This window comes from Somniosus microcephalus, chromosome 14, assembly GCF_052327205.1.
Source record: "Somniosus microcephalus isolate GS21.2 chromosome 14, FLI_Smic_1.0, whole genome shotgun sequence".
Lineage (NCBI taxonomy): Eukaryota > Metazoa > Chordata > Chondrichthyes > Squaliformes > Somniosidae > Somniosus > Somniosus microcephalus.
In genome coordinates, this window is record NC_141000.1 from 128926784 (window position 1) to 128941002 (window position 14219).

Genomic DNA, 14219 nt, shown 5'->3' on the forward strand with positions numbered 1-14219 from the left:
GGTTGCACAGACTGGGCTTGTATTGTCTCGAGTTTAGATCTCATCGAGGTGTTTAAAATGATTAAAGGATTCGATAGGTTAGAGAGAGAGAAACTATTTCCTCTGGTTGGGGGGGGTGGGGTGGGGAGTCCAGAACAAGGGGGCAAAACCTTAACATTAGAGCCAGGCCGTTCAGGGGTGATGTCAGGAAGCACTTCTTCACACAAAGGGTGGTGGAAATCTGGAACTCTCTCCCTCAAAAAGCTGTTGAGGCTGGGGGTCAATTGGAAATTTCAAAACTGAGACTGACAGATATTTGTTAGGCAAAGGGTAGTAAGGGTTACGGAACCAAGGCGAGTGGATGGAGTTAAAATATAGATCAGCCATGATCTAAATTGAATGGTGGAACAGACTTCAGGGGCTGAATGGCCTCCCCCTGTTCCTATAAGTCTGCTGTGGACTTGGAGTGTTTCAATATTAGCAACGTTAACAACCTTTAATGGTTGTTTGTTAAGTAGGGCAGTTTGAATCTTAAATTGTATTGTACAGCAATTCTAAGATAGTGGCCACTGAACCCTTGTAGTGAGACCGATCCTTACATCGCCGGCAGGTTTTCACTGTGAAGTAATCACCTGTTTAATGGGATAAGTTAACTGTATCACAGTATGGTATGGCAGCTGTAGCTACTATGACCGGAAAGCCCTGCAGCGGGTAGTCAAAACTGCCCAACGCATCACCGGCACCCGGCTACTGAACATAGAGCACATATACCAGAAACGCTGTTTACGGAGGTCACGGTCCATCATCAAAGACCCTACCCACCCCAGCCACAGTCTGTTTGCCCTCCTGCCATCTGGGAGATGCTACAGATGCATTCGCACCCGTACGACCAGATTTAGGAACAGCTTCTTTCCCAGGGCTGTCATCCTACTGAACTCCACAAATAAACTCTAAAGCCTGCACATCTGCCAATGCACTTTATTATGGTTATGTTTATGTTAATGTATTACAAGCCAAATGAATGTTGAATGTCTTAATCTAAATGTACACTCTCGGGAGCCGCAAGCCTACATTTCGTTGTACTGCACTTGTGCACTAACAATGACAATAAAAGTTGATTTGATTTTGATTTGATTTAATTGGAGGCATGCCAGTCACAAGTCTGAGAACTGTAGCACTGATCTGTAGCTGCAAGGACAACAGGCAAAAGAAAACATCGGGAGAGGAAAACATCATCTTTGTAATTAGAGTTTAGAACAAGGGGCTGGTGCCACTTGATACCGAATCAAAGGCAGACGTCGAGTCAGTAGTTTCACTTGGTGCCACAGCACATACATGCGAGAGAGAAATTTCTGATAAGGCAACGAAATAGGGAGTTATACTGATCTCGTCAGCTGATTGGAAAAAGTGAGGAAATCAGCTCTTCAACGGAGTTACTGAGGTATACGCTCTGATTAGTTTCTCCTTATATGGAGTTGTCTTTAACTTCTGGTATGATGCAATGTGGAGACCTGCTGATCGTCACAAAGTAGGGGCAAGAGAAAGATAAAAAGTGGGGAACTGCGATAAGAATTTGGATTCAACAGGAATACTGAGCTCAGAGCTGTAACACGGTGAATCCCACAATCATTAGCTATGAGTGTATGATGAAGTGCTTAAGTACTATACACTTAATAAATCTATAAACGCTTGGCCTCAACGTTTCAAGAACCTTAGTGATGTTGAGGAATTGATGAAACATCTAATCATTAATAAATACATCTTCCCTATTGGAAGACTGAAGCCATCATCCCAGCCTCCGCCCACAAAATCCGTACCTTTGGCTAACAGGCCATGGGACTCTGGCTTCAAAGTTTATCTGCCCTGGGGCCTGGGCTCCCAGGACCTGGCAGAACTGCGGGCTGAGCTCCCAGGGCCTGGTCGTACTGGGCTCCCAGGGCTTGGTCGTACTGGGCTCCCAGGGCCTGGTCGTACTGCGGGCTGGGCTCCCAGGGCCTGGTCGTACTGCGGGCTGGGCTCCCAGGGCCCGGTCGTACTGCGGGCTGGGCTCCCAGGGCCCGGTCGTACTGCGGGCTGGGCTCCCAGGGCCCGGTCGTACTGCGGGCTGGGCTCCCAGGGCCTGGTCGTACTGCGGGCTGGGCTCCCAGGGTCTGGTCGTACTGCGGGCTGGGCTCCCAGGGCCCGGTCGTACTGCGGGCTGGGCTCCCAGGGCCCGGTCGTACTGCGGGCTGGGCTCCCAGGGCCCGGTCGTACTGCGGGCTGGGCTCCCAGGGTCTGGTCGTACTGCGGGCTGGGCTCCCAGGGTCTGGTCGTACTGCGGGCTGGGCTCCCAGGGCCTGGTCGTACTGCGGGCTGGGCTCCCAGGGCCTGGTCGTACTGCGGGCTGGGCTCCCAGGGCCTGGTCGTACTGCGGGCTGGGCTCCCAGGGCCTGGTAGCATTGGCAGGGAGGAGCTGGAATCACTGCGAAGGGGCAGCGAGTCTGCTGGTATTTCTAGCATTTTCTGTGTCAATTTTGCAGTGTTACTCAACAAATTTCATGGCCTTCTGTTCTTTTAATAGTCTCACTGGGATGATTTCCACCTTTTTTTCGAGCTGTTGTAATGTAGTTTAGGGAAGGAAACCTGCCGTCCTTACCAGTGTTCCCTGTAATTTTTTTGGGCCCTGTGTGGCCACTTTAAGGGGCTGCGCAGGCCACTCAAAATACTCGCATGCACGGTTCTTGCATTGAAAAGCCGGCTGCGCGGGGTCCCTGGAGCGCTGCGCAGCTTAAAGCGAGGACTGGTCCTTACCTGGCCTGGGCCTATATGTAACTCCAGTCCTACACCAACATGGTTGATTCTTATCTGCCCTCTGAAGTGGTCTAGCAAGCTACTCAGTTGTATGAGGGATGGCCAATAAATGCTGGCCTAGCCCGCGACGCCCCAACCCTGCGAATGAATAGGGAAGAAAAAAAGCAGGAAGTCCTTCAAACAAAATAAAGAGCAGCTTGCGAAAGTGTTGACTATAGCAGGTTAAATCCAGGTACAACAACACATTACCGAAGCGGTGTTTATCCTCAGCTTTCTGGAGTCGACAATCAGCGCTGATCAAGATGCTGAAGAGTAGAAAATGCATCTCCTAGTGTTAAATTGCTCAGCAACTTCCTCATCCAGCCATCTGCTGAGCAGGATTAAATTACCATTAGTACAGCGAGGTGCAGGGCAGCGAATCAGGGAAAGAGAGAGAAAAATAAAGTGGCCAAAACCATTTTCAGATTGATGCCATTCAAGAAGCCGCTGAGGATTTTCTTTCCTCCTCCTTTGACTTGGCCCCAACGAGAGTTTAAAGACAAAAAGGCTTGCATTTTTATAGCGCATTTCACGACCACTGGACATCCCAGAGCGCTTTACAGTGAATTAAGTACTTTTTGAAGTGTAGTCACTGCTGTAATATAGGAAACAGGCAGGATGGCTTTTGTTGCTCAGTCAGAAGATCGTGGGTTCAAATCCCGCTGCAGAAACTTGAGCACAAAATCCAGGCTGACACTCCCAGTGCAGTACTGAGGGAGTGCTGCACTGTCGGAGGTGCCGTCCTATGGATGAGACGTTAAACTGAGGCCCGTCTGCTCTCTCAGGTGGACGTAAAATATCCCGCGGCCACTTTTTGTTAAAGTAGAGAGTCCTCTTGCTGGCCCAGCCAACATTCCTCCCTTCTCCAATACCATCAAAAGCAGGGTACGGTAACACAGTGGTTATTTTACTGGACTAGTAATCCAGACGCCTAGACTAGTAATCCAGACGCCTGGACTAATGATCCAGAGACATGAGTTCAAATCCCACCAGGGAGCTGGGGAATTTAAATTTAATTACATAAATCTAGAATAAAAAGCCAGCATCAGTAATGGTGACCATAGTCGTAAAAACCCATCAGGTTCACTAATGTCCTTTAGGGAAGGAAATCTGCCGTCCTTACCCGGTCTGGCCTATATGTGACTCCAGACCCACAGCAATGTGGTTGATTCTTAACTGCCCTCTGAAATGGCCCAGCGAGCCACTTATTCAAGGCGGCGGCTCACCACCAGCTTCACGAGGACAATTAGGGATGGACAACAAATGCTGGCCTAGCCGGCGACGCCCACATCCCAGAATGAATAAAACAACAGGTCGACTGCTCATTCAGCTCATGGTGGTGCGTGGGATCTTACTATGCACAAAATGGCCACCTACGGGCCTGCAAAACAGCAGTCACCGCACTTCACAAGTAATTCATTGGTTGCAAATTGCTTTCGGATGTTTCTGAGACGTGATAAGATGCTGCATAAATGAAAGCTCGCTCTTTAATCTCGAGGAGCAGGAGCTGTCAAGAGCAATTTTTATTCACTTAAAATTGGGCGATTCTTCAGAGGCTGAGGATTGATTTCCTACAAGGGAACAGACGTCAAGCATTTAATACCAACTCTGCAGTTGCTGCGAGTGGGAGTTTATAAGGTAATTAGGAACATTGGAATTGCTAGACGAAAAAAGACCAAGGTTCATCCAGTTCGCCTTCTACCATCCTGGCGTGATACAACCATAATGGAGTTGTTGACTAATCACAGCAATCAATCTCTCTCTATTCAAAGAAGAGCAGGGGAGTTTTCCCCGGTGTCCTGGGGCCAATATTCATCCCTCGACCAACATCACTAAAGCAGATTATCTGGTCATTTGCATATTGCTGTTTGTGGGATCTTGCTGTGCACAAATTGGCTGCCGCGTTTCCTACATTGCAACAGTAACTACACTTCAAAGAAGTCCTTCACTGGCTGTAAAACGCTTTGGGATGTCCTGAGGTCATGAAAGGTGCTGGAGAAATGCAAGTCTTTCTTTTAGCCTACAACAGACCCAGAGATGAAGCGAGGAAACCCCCCAGTGGTGGAGAGCTTTGGGAACCAGAGGTCCAAAGTCACCTGTTCCTCCCGAGCTCGCTGCACTCACCACATCCCACGTCTCAAATTACTCACATACCGTATCCCAAAATTAGATGTTAATTTATCCATAAGAATATCTCAATGACTCCGGCACCAATGGCTCACATGGTAAGTGCATTGGCCAATGTACATTAGGCATAAGCTTCAATCCCGCTGAGCTGAGTTAACTCGAAAGCTGACCTTGGGCGGTGTAGTGTGCATGGGGGCTAAAACTGTCCAATGTCCCGGGCTAAGTTTGGGGAGGTGGGGGGTGAAAGGTGGGTGGTCATCATCCTGCCATTGATTACTAGCCAGCGACTCCTACTGAATGAAATATGTGTGGACATGGTTAGGTTCAGCTATAATCACAGAATGATACAGCACAGGAGCCCATTCGGCCCATCGTTCCTGTGCCGGCTCTTTGAAAGAGCTCTCCAATTAGTCCCGCTCCCCCTGCTCTTTCCCCACAGCCCCGTGAATTTTTCCCCTTCAAGTATTTATCCAATTCCCTTTTGAAAGTTACTATTGAATCTGCTTCCACCGCCCTTTCAGGCAGCGCATTCCAGATCACAACAACTTGCTGCGTAAAAAAATTCCCTCCATCTCCCCCTCTGGTTCTATTGTCAATCACCTTAAATCTGTGTCTTCTGGTTACCCACCTTCATTCCACTAAAAACAGTTTCTCCTTATTTACTCTATCAAAATTGTTCATAATTTTGAACACCTCTATCAAATCTTCCATTAACCTGCACTGCTCCAAGGAGAATAATCCTCGATGGTCTCTTCACACACACGTGCACAGCAATGTTCCCTCTAATAATTTTTGGCGCCTTGTGGCCCCTTTAAAGGACTGCACTAGCCATTCAAAATACAGCGCGCATGCGCAGCTTCTGAATTGAATTACTCTGGATTACTCTGTGGCCACGCAACTTAAAGGAAATGTTGGCGCACAGACACCCTCGTACAAACGGCCGACACTCATTTGCGTAGATTTACTCATGGACAAACAGCCCACTGGGTGAGGTGCCATCACTCAGCAAGAGTTCCCAGGAGAGAAGGGGTGGAAATCGGAAGGGAGTGGACCAAATGACGACGCTAAATTATGATTGCGGTCAACAACTGCTGTAATTTTTAAACTCAAACACAGCGCAAAATCAGCAAAAATATAGCAACATAAATGAACTTGCAGCAAATGTTGATTTACAGCTGTGGTGTACAAAGGGTTTTAAGCAGTAGAGTGGGTTAGTGATGACAGTGTTATTAGCATCCACTGAAGGAGGTATGTTTACATGCACTGACAGAGCCGAGCACAACACTTAAAACTGAATACCGTTTGATTTCCTTTCTCTCAATAGAATGGCATCTTAACCAGCTACACATAGCAGCGCGCCCATATATCTAGGTCGTCAGAATACACAACTGGGGAAACTCACAGTATAGTTAAGGGGAGATACTGTTCTCTGCAGCTGAGAGCGTGAGTCCCGAAGGCTGTGTTGCCTGCCAGGGTTAAGGACATCTCCTCTGGGCTGGAGAGAAACTTGGAGCGGGAGGGGGAAGATCCAGTTGTCATGGCACATTTCGTTGTTCATGTACTTGTGCATTGTACAATGACAATAAAGTTGAATTATTATTATAATTATTATTATTATTATGAATTAATTATAATGACATAGGTAGGACAAAGAAAGAGGTTCCTCCAAGGGAGTAAGAGCAGCTAGGGGCTAAATTAAAAAGCAGAACCACAAAGGTAATAATCTCTGGATTACTACCTGAGCCATGAGCAAATTTGTATAGGGTAAATAAGATCAGAGAAATGAATGAGTGGCTCAAAGACTGGTGTAGGAGAAATGGGTTTTGATTGTGGGGCACTGGCACCAGTACTGGGATAAGAGGGAGCTGTTCCGTTTCGATGGGCTTCACCTGAACCATGCTGGGGCTAGAGTCCTGGCAAATTGAATAACTAGGGCTGTAGAGGGGGCTTTAAGCTAAATAGTTGGGGGGAGGATCCAGGTGAGCAGGAATTTAAAAATTCAATGAGAAATGAGAGAACAATAGAGCAGGCTAAAGATGGGGGAAATAATAACCAGACTGTGACAGGAAGGGACAGAATGTTTAAAAATAAGAGTGCAACAGAAAATGGAGCCAAAACAAGGAGAAATGGTAAAAAAAACTAAGTTAAAAGCTCTATATCTGAATGCACGCAGCATTCATAACAAGATAGATGAGTTGACGGCACAAATAGATACAAATGGGTATGATCTGATCGCCATTACAGAGATGTGGTTGCAAGGTGACCAGGGCTGGGAACTGAATATTCCAGGGTATTTGACAATTCGGAAGGATAGACAGAAAGGAAAGGGAGGTGGGGTGGCTTTGTTGGTAAAGGATGGGATGAGTGCAGTGGTGAGAAGTGATATTGGCTCAGAAGGTCAAGATGTAGAATCGGTTTGGGTGGAGATAAAAAATAATAAGGGGACAAAGTCTCTGGTGGGCTTAGCCTAAAGGCCCCCGAACAGTAGCAACACTGATGGGCAGAGTATAAATCAACAAATAACGGAGGCCTGTAAAAAAGGTACGGTAATAATCATGGGTGATTTTAATCTCCATATTGATTGGGCAAATCAAATTGTCCATGGTAGCCTTGAGGAGGAGTTCCGAGAGTGCATCCGGGATGTTTTCCTAGAACAGTATGTAATGGAACCGACCAGGGAGCAGGCTATCTTGGATCTGTTACTGTGTAATGAGACAGAACTAATAAATGATCTCATAGTAAAGGATCCTCTAGGAAAGAGTGACCATAACATGGTTGAATTTCAAATTCAGTTGGAGGGTGAGAAAGTTCTATCTCAAACCAGTGTCCTGATCTTAAACAAAGGCAATTACAATGGCATGAGGGCAGAACTGGCTAAAGTGGACTGGAAAAATAAATTAAAGGGTAAGACAGTTGAAATGCAGTGGCAGACATTTAATGAGATATTTTATAACTCTCAACAAAAATATATTCCAGTGAGAAAGAAAGATTTTAAGAGAAGGGAGCACCATCCGTGGCTAACTAAGGAAGTAAAGGGTGGTATCAAATTGAAAACGAAGGCATACAATGTTGCCAAGATTGGTGGGAGGCCAGAGGATTGGGAAATTTTTAAAAACCAGCCAAGGATGACTAAAAATAGAGAAAGAAGATGAATTATGAGAGTAAACTGGCAAGAAATATTAAAACAGAAAGTAAGAGCTTCTACAGGTATATAAAAAGGAAGAGAGTAACTAAAGTAAATGTTGGTCCCTTAGAGGATGAGAATGCGGAATAATGGGGAACGGGGAAATGGCAGAGACGCTGAACAAATATTTTGTATCTGTCTTCACGGTAGAAGACACTAACAACATCCCAAATATGGATAATCAAGGGGCCACAGGGAGGGGGGCACTAAAGACAATCTCTATCACTGAGGAAAAAGTACTTGGTAAAATAATGGGACTAAAAGACGACAAGTCCCCAAGACCAGATGGCCTGCATCCCAGGGTCTTAAAAGAAGTGGCTGCAGAGCTAGTGGATGCATTGGTTGCAATATACCAAAATTCCCATGACTCTCGAGAGATCCCAGCGGATTGCAAAACCACAAATGTAACACCCCTATTTAAGAAAGGAGGGAGACAGAAAGCAGGAAACTATAGACCAGTTAGCCTAACATCTGTCGTTGGGAAAATGCTGGAGTCCTTCATTAAGGAAGCAGTAGCAGGGGATTTGGAAAATCATAATGCAGTCAAGCGAGGGACAGAGACAGTGAGCGAGAGGTAGGGAGCAGGGGACAGAGGCAGGGAGCGGGGGACAGAGGCAGGGAGCAGGGGACAGAGGCAGGGAGCAGGGGACAGAGGCAGGGAGCGCGGGACAGAGGCAGGGAGCGCGCCTGCTCCCACGCTACTTCATCTCACCCTATCAACATATCCTTCTATTCCTTTCTCCCTCATGTGCTTATTTAGCTTCCCCTTAAATGCATCTATACTATTCACCTCAACCACTCCCTGTGACAGTGAGTTCCACATTCTCATCACTCGCTGGGCAAAGAAGTTTCTTCAGAATTCCCCATTTGATTTCTTGGTAGCTTTCTTATATTGATGGCCTGTAGTTTTGCTCTTCCCCACAAGTCGAAACACTCTATCAAAACGTTTCATAATTTTAAAGGCCTCTATTGCATCACCACTCAGCCTTTTTTGGAGAGAGAAGAGACCCAGCCTGTTCATCCTTTCCTGACAGGAATAACCTCACATTTCTGGTATCATCCTTTTTTGAACCCTCTCCAGCGCCTCTATATCCGTTTTATAATATGGCGACCAAAACTGTACACAGTTCTCCAAGTGTGGTCTAACCAAAGTTCGATATAAGTTTAGCATAACTTCCCTACTTTTCAATTCTATCCCTCTGGAAATAAACCCAAGGGCTAGGTTTGCTTTTCGATGGCCCTATTAACCTGCGTCGGTACTTTTAGTGATTTGTGTATTTGTACTCCGAGATCCCTTTGCTCCTCTACCCCATTTAGATTCTTATTTTCAAAGTAATATGTGACCTCATTTTTCTTACCAAAATGTAATCCCTCACACTTACCTATGTTGAAATTCATTTGCCAATTATATGCCCATTCTGCAAGTTTATTAATGTTGTCTTGTAATCAGTGTTGACTATTCCTCCCAACTTGGTGTTGTCCGCAAATTCTAACCCACAGTGAGGATATTCGAACACAGAGTGGTTTAACAATATATAAAATTTCCAGGATCGAATGGTAAATTATTAAATTTAATGTAAGCTGCACATTGCACCAGAAATTCACTGAAATGCCCCAGGGAGACATTTGGCTTGTATTTATAAAAGACACACCAGGCCAGTAGACAGCTGCACTGTGGCAAGACTCAGAGAGGCACCGGTGGGACCAACAAACACTGTATTTAAAATTCAGAGTGTGTTTACTGATGATGCTTATGGGTATGGAGAGCGGTCAAAGCAGTCAATTTTTATTGAACCGGAGAATTGAGATTCTAGTAGTATATATAACACCTCCTGCAGTCGCTCCAGTTGACTCCAACTTAAGTTCCTTGTTATACTGAGAGTTCTTCACACTGTCTGGCTACTGATCTGCCCAGTATAAAGTTGTCTCAGTTTAGTCAAGGCCGTTTTTAGTCTCCCACTCCAGAGATCTGAGCACAAAACTCCAGGCTGACACTCCCAGTGTAGTACTGAGGGAGTGCTGCACTGTCGGAGGTGCCGTCTTTCGGATGAGATATTAAACCGAGGCCCCGTCTGCTCTCTCAGGTGGATGTAAAAGATCCCACGATTGCTATTTTGAAGAAGAGCAGGGGAGTTCCCCCCCGGTGTCCTGGGTCAATATTTATCCCTCAATCAGCATCACTAAAACAGATGATCTGGTCATTATCACATTGCTGTTTGTGGGAGCTTGCTGTGTGCAAATTGGCTGCCGCATTTCCTACATTACAACAGTGGCTACACTTCAAAAAGTACTTCATTGGCTGTAAAGTCCTTTGGGACGTCCAGTGGTCGTGAAAGGCGCTGGAGAAATGCAAATCTTTCTTTCTAGTCTGTGGGTTTTGTCATGATTGACTTTGAGGTTGTTCATCTGCTCAGATTGCAAAAGGAGGGAGATCTGCACCTTGACACCACCTGTATAATGCCCCGTAACTAACTGTCAATAAATGATTTCTTTATTTTGTGTTTGGAGTGTCCCTACCATTAAATATGTATGTTTTAAAGAACATGCTTTTTTGTAGCACCTCATCACATCTTGAAAATGTTTCATGTAGAATGAATGGCTCTTGTTGCCTGGGCAAATGCAGCAACCCTTTTTGCACACAGCAAGATCCCACAAGCAACAATGGGATTGGCGAACAATGGATTCGATTCTGTTTGCGGTTGAGGCAGCGGGGTTGGCCAGTACACCGGGAGAACTCCCTGCTCCTCTTCAAATACAGTCTGTTCCGCCATATTAAAACTGGCTGATACTTCACAGCTTATTTGAGCACAAAAATTTCGCATTACAATGTTATTACCAATTCAGAACGGGATAATGACATTGTTTTCATTCCAAAAATGACTGTGAAAGATCCGTAGACGACTGTAAAGCCGTGGAATCTTCAACATACACCCGAGAGACAACACTGACAATGAGGTCAGCCGCAGCTCAGTGAGTAGCACTCTCCCCTCTGAGTCAGAAGGTCGTGTGTTCAAGTCCCCACTCCAGAGACTGGAGCACGAAATCCAGGCTGACACTCCGGAGGCAAGACATTAAACTGAGGGCCGATCTTCCCTCTCAGGTGGGTGTAAAAGATTGCATGGCACTACTCCAAGAAGAGCAGGGGAGTTCTCCCCGGTGTCCTGGCCCACATTTTTACCTGACTATTCCACTCGGTCCTAGATTTCTTCTCCCGAGGCACTATTTCACAAACTGCGAGAGTGGATTGGCACTGAGAAAAGTCGCAATTTGCCAGATGTCAAAGATGTTTTGTGATATCTTCGCAGGTGTGCCCCATTTGACCTCGGTCCTTGCAAACTATTGCCCAATCTATTGGCCCCCTCCTCCACTGCCTGTGCTGTCAGTCTGCTGGTCCAACATCCAGTCTTAGATGAGCCACCATTACCTGCATAAGCAAAAATGGGATTGGCAATAGGAATTGCTAGACGAAACAAGGTCCATCAAGTTCACCTTCTACCAGCCCGATACAACGATAATGGAGGTTGCCTGTACGTTTTTCCATGTTAAAGGCACTATATAAATGCAAGTTGTTGTTCAATATGAAATTTCTTCACCCAGAGAGTGGTGAGAATGTGGAACTCGCTACCGCAGGGAGTGGTTGAGGCGAATAGTATCGATGCATTTAAGGGGAAGCTGGATAAACACATGAGGGAGAAAGGAATAGAAGGATATGCTGATAGGGTGAGATGAAGAGGGGTGGGAGGAGGCTCGTGTGGAACATGAACACCGGCATGGACCAGTTGGGCCGAATGGCCTGTTTCTGTGCTGTAAATTCTCTGTAATTGTTGTAATATCACTGGGCATTTGAATATCCAACCCAGACCAGGGATCAAACCAGTTTGAAAAAGGGTTCGACCCGAAACGTCACTCTAATTTCTCTCCACGGATGTTGCCTGGCCTGCTGAGTTTTTCCAGCATTTTCTGTTGTTATTTCTGGTATCTTTCTGGTCTGAATGGCTTAGGTTATTCCGCCGAGCAGTAGGGGGAGACAGAACACCACCACATTGTCCTTTCGAAAGGTGCAGATAACCAATCCTACGGAATGAGCCCTGCAGCCATTGCAGGGAGGGTGAAACTGTACTCCCTTCAATTCAAAGTCTCTCAAATTCAAACCCATTTTCAAACACAATCAAACCTCACTCAAGCATTTTCTGATATCACTAGCTTTATGATGTGACAAAATCCATCCCCAATCCTGGCCGAAGATCCATTATAACCAGTAGAAGGGCTCAAAACCACAATAAGGGCCTGCTCCTGGCTGATGTACCCTGAGGTGCGACTGTTCTCCAGCGAAGTCCCGGCTTGTGTTTCCAGCTTCATTTATGGGAGAAGGGGTATTGTTAACTGTAGTGCATTCCTTCACAACCAAAGGACGAGCTTTCCTTGTGACTCACTTGGTGACAACCAGACCCGTACAGAGCATGGGCCTTACACTAAACATCCGTAAGACAAAGGTCCTCTAACCAACCTGCCCCTGCCACACAGTACTGCCCCCCGATTATCAAAATCCACGACAACGTGGACCACTTTCCATACCTCGGGAGCCTACTGTCAACAAGGGCAGACGTCGACGACGAAGTCCAACACCACCTTCAGTGTGCCAGTGCAGCCTTCGGTCGCCTGAGGAAGAGAGTGTTTGAAGACCAGGACCTCAAACCCGGCACTAAGCTCATGGTCTACAGGGCAGCAGTGATACCCGCCCTGCTGTATGCCTCAGAGACATGGACCATGTACAGCAGGCACCTCAAAGCACCGGAGAGGTACCACCAACGCTGCCTCCGCAAGATCCTGCAAATCCATTGGCAGGATAGGCGCACCAACGTCAGTGTTCTTGCTCAGGCCAACATACCCAGCATCGAAGCTTTGACCACGCTCAATCAGCTCCGATGGACGGGTCACATTGTCCGCATGCCTGATACGAGACTCCCAAAACAAGCGCTCTACTCGGAGCTCCGACACGGCAAGAGAGCCCCAGGTGGGCAGAGGAAACGCTTCATGGACACCCTCAAAGCCTCCTTGAAAAAGTGCAACATCCCCGCCGACACCTGGGAATCCCTGGCCCAAGACCGCACAAAGTGGAGGAGAAGCATCCGGGAAGGTACCGAACACCTCGAGAGGGGGTGGGGGAGAGGGGGTGGGGGAGAGGGGGGAGAGTGGGGGTGGGGAGAAATTACAGGAGTGTGAGTATAGAATGATACAGCACAGAAGGAGGCTATTTGGCCCATCGTGCCTGTGCTGGCTCTTTGGTGGTGCTATTCAATTAGTCCCACTCCCCTGCTCTTTCCCCACAGCCCTGTAGATTTTTTCCCATCTAGTATTTATCCAATTCCTTTTACGAAAGTTACTACTGAATCTGCTTCCACCGCATCAGGTGCGAATGTAGACAGGGCTAGGCTGTGATGCCCCCCATGATTAAACAGCACTTGGTGCCTGCGGACCCATTGCTCACCATGAATCGTCGGCTATCACGGGAGAAAAGGGGGCGGGGGGAACTACCAATCCCAGAACCCTTAAGTTGAAGGACTCCCATGCAATGTTCCCTCTAAGCTGCGCGGCCAAAGGTCCCGTGCAGACTGCTCACCGGCTTTTCCACTGTAAATACTGCGCTAGTGCGGAAATTTAAAGGGACCGCACACGAAAAGAAATTGGCTGCGCAGAACAAAGCGCAGCTTATGGGGAGCATTGCCCTTGCCCTTTAACGGTTAGTTTGCTGGTTCATTACAGATTCTCTGGCCAACTAGGTCAGTACAATTTCTCCGCTCCCAACTCTTAAAGCCTGACGAGAACGTGAAGCTCATTTGCATGTTGCTATTCTCGACAAAAAAATACCCTGAAAGATCTGTGCAGAAGCACTAATTGAAGAGAACAGCTGGGAAGTCAGTAATAACTCACTTCATGTTACATTTAAACAGGGCAGCAGGAGGATATCAATTCAGGCACAGCCAATGTGCTTTGATGTTGAAAATAAAGTCAATAGTGCTTTGAAGTTACCTATTAAAGGTCTGGTTGTGCTAAGTTGTTCGAGTTCACTGAAACCATTCACTCTGGTCTAATAATCGCC

General features: G+C 46.8%; 1 protein-coding gene across 2 annotated transcripts in view; it reads right to left on the bottom strand.

Annotated features, from left to right (window-relative positions):
• gbe1b (glucan (1,4-alpha-), branching enzyme 1b) overlaps nt 1-14219 on the bottom strand; it is a 474062-nt gene that overhangs the window by 44684 nt on the left and 415159 nt on the right. The window lies entirely within an intron of this gene.